This window comes from Oxyura jamaicensis, chromosome 1 (assembly GCF_011077185.1).
Source record: "Oxyura jamaicensis isolate SHBP4307 breed ruddy duck chromosome 1, BPBGC_Ojam_1.0, whole genome shotgun sequence".
In the NCBI taxonomy this organism is placed as follows: Eukaryota; Metazoa; Chordata; class Aves; order Anseriformes; family Anatidae; genus Oxyura; species Oxyura jamaicensis.
In genome coordinates, this window is record NC_048893.1 from 5,510,564 (window position 1) to 5,514,026 (window position 3,463).

The window sequence follows — 3,463 nt, forward strand, 5'->3', positions numbered from 1 at the left end:
AAAAAAAAAAAGAAAGAAACCTGGTATGCTCAAAATCACAGATTCAACATTCGAGGTCAAAGCACCTTTTTGTGGAAGATGAGTGGTTTACTGTACCCTGTATCTGAGCCTTCTTTTAGGAGAACATTTTCACATCAAAACCCATGAATTAAATGGGAGTCTAATAGCAAAAACTGTTGAGTACACTGAAAAATTTATTCCTTCAATGGCTGTACATTTGCCACAAAATTGTAGGTTTCGCACAATCAGATTTTTATGGAAATGCCTGGACTACTTGTATTTAGCAAACTTTCAATAATGTCAGCCTTTGGCAGAAAGATCCAGGAGAGTGGTTGGGGGGTTGCTTTCTTTTTTTCTTTTGAACTGCATTACTGCCTCACTTTTCATATGCCATTATATTATCTGAAAAAAAAAAAAAAAAAAAAAAATTAAATTGTGGAAATCTACCCTCTGCTTGTATCATTCTCCTCTCTTACATATTTAGCAACTGGTATTGAGCTGTACATCGGGTGGCCAGGTTTGTTAGAGGACTAAGCCCAAAATACTGCTCCTCAGCAAAGCCCTGGGGAGGAGTGACCAAGGTAGGCAGCAGGATGCTCCTTTCCATCCTGCATCTACACTGAGCTCGGATGGGGATCCAGGCTGGATTCACAGGGGCTGCTGATGTATCACAAATGTTAAGTAATAGCAGTGATTAGCTCATATTTGTATTCCCTCTGATTTTCCTCGTTAGCAGACTTTCTTTTTTGTCCATTAAAGGGAGGTGGGAAGTTGCAGTCATTTTCTGAATCATTCGTCCCTGTTGATAACCTAATTGTTTTACATGAATGCTAATATTTCCCTCTCACACATTTATATCTATCAGCTAAATCAGTAGTAAAGTAAAGTCTTCTGGGATGCATTCCTATATCAATTAGCAAGGATTTATGCTCCGAAGCACCATTAGCATTAATGGGAGTGTGCTCTGTAGCATAAACAATTGGTGATAGGTCTGGTGGACCTTATTTCATAAACAAAGAAGCATTTGAATCCTAGCGAGTTGTTCCTGAAGGCAGTACTTCAGGGAGCGATGTCCCCACCTCCTCGGGCTGCTCTGGGGATATCTCACTCACAGTACGTGCCTCAGTTGCCAAAGGAGACATCACTGGTGCAAAGCTTTGCTGGCCTTTTCCCTTCTGAAAACCTGACTGGAGAAACACCAGGTAAAATCTTGAGCATTGGCTCGTGTCCCTCCAACAGCTGACTTCAAAATTTTACTCTTGGATCACCCACGTTGCGTGGTGCCACAGGGAGGATGACAGAGGTGCTGGAGGGAGGGATTTTTGGAAGGAGGCAGGAGGAAGACCAGAGGTGAAGTCCTGTTGACCCAGTAGTGGGTTTATTAGCTCCCTAAGCTGTAGGTTTCACAGCTCCATGCCTTTTAGTCATGAGTTAGAGCAGACCAACAAATAGCATCACAGAATCACTGAGGTGGGAAAAGACCCTTAAGAGCACAAAGTCCGGCCACCACTTAACACTATCAACTCCACCACTAAACCACACATCTCTCAAACACCTCCAGGGATGGTAACTCCACCACTTATCTGGGCAGCCTGTTCCTATGCATAACTACCCTTCCTGTGAAGAAATTCTTCCTGACATCCAATCTAAACCTCTCCTGGTGCAACCTGAGGCCATTCCCTCTAGTCCTATCACTAGTTACCTGTGAGAAGAGGCCGACCCCCAGCTCCCCACCCCTTCCTTTCAGGTAGGTGCAGAGAGCAATAAGGCCTCCCCTGAGCCTCCTCCAGACTAAGCAACCCCAGTTCCCTCAGATGCTCCCCATATGTCTTGTCTCACCTAGTCTCACCTTTCACATGTAGGACAACATATTTTCCCTCACCCTATGCTTGATCAAGTCAATGTGTATGTAATCAAAAGGTTTCATCCTTAATCTGAATCCATGGAGAGTTGGGGCAAAAGTCCACAGCTTCTCAGAGGCGCATGATCTTACAAATCACTGTCCCTGCTTCTGCAAATGATTTCTCTGTTGGTTCTGCCTCTGCTCAGCCCTGCTACATTAAAAAGCACTTTTGTATCTACTATTTTCCCCCAAAGGCACTCACACAAGTCTCTAGTTGCTTTTCAACCTTCCTCTTCAGAAAAGAAATGTATCATGTTCTTGAGGTACATAGATGTAACCGTGGCTTTTTGGTCCCTAAATATTTTTGTTGTTGTTTATTTCTGCAAATTTCTTTTTTTTCTCTCTTTATTTTTTTTTCCTGACACCCTTTCTAAATTTGTGGCATCAGAGCTGGAGGCATTATTTCAACATGAGGTGATGCAACATGCAGAAATTACAAATTTCGTCCCTACTCCTCTGAATTACACAGTCAGAGATTGCATCAGACCTTGCAAAGAATAACATTAAAAAGCCACAAAATATCAACTTGGAAAAATTATTTCGGGTTGCTTCTTTAGCATGCCTAAATCTCTCTCAGATTTACTGTGTTCCAGGTTCCTGCATGTGTGGTCTGCTTGCTTGTTCTTGGATATAAAAGCTTGCTTACAGCCATACCAAGAGCACTTTTGTGTAACTCCTAGTCCTCTTCATTATTTTCCAATGTTATCAGCATTTTTAATATTTACTTTCAGGTCATTAGTGAAAATGTTCAATAACGTTCAGACTTATTACTGATCCCTGCAGAACCCCTCTGAAAAGTATTCTCCTATAGTCATTCCCCTTTGACAGCTTCTTTGTTGACACGTCAGCCAGTTCTTAATCCATTTTATGTGCCTTGTATTGATAGGGTAGAATGCTAATTTTTTAATCAGGATCTGCTGTGCTGTCAAACATACAAAACTCAGAGTATATTCTGTCTTTTCAATTACTTTTATCAGCCAAAACCTACAATCACATCAAAGAATGAAATTGAGTTTGACAACCTTTTCTCCCTAAAAAGCATGTTGATTGGCTTTAATTGTTTACCTCTTCTTTAATGCCTTCTATTCCTTTATACCCATATCAGCATTTCTATTATTTTGCCAAAAGAGTAATGTCAGACTAGGCTGCAATGAGCTGGGTCATCCTGCTTGTCTTTTATGAATGTGAGCATGAGAACAGCACGTTCCTTGTTGATTGGGATGCTGCTGGTGTGCTTAAAAAGTTCTCAAGGTTTTTATGAACAAATCAGAGCTTTCTGCCCCAGTCCAAGGTACCCAGGGCTACCTGCTTGAAAATATATCATCTTTAATAGCAGTTGTAGCTAAGCAGATGGTTGCAAAGCTGAACCAGAAATCACTTTATCTTTCTCCTGAAATGTAGGTATGTGGAAGAAGAAATATTTTAATGTTTCCCCCTTTTCTGCATCATGACTAACAGTTTTCCCATATGCATAAACCTAAGTTCAATGCTAAACTGACTTAGCATACTTAAAGAAGTCCTGTTTTTTTTTTTTTTTTTTTTTTTTTTTTTTTTTTTTTT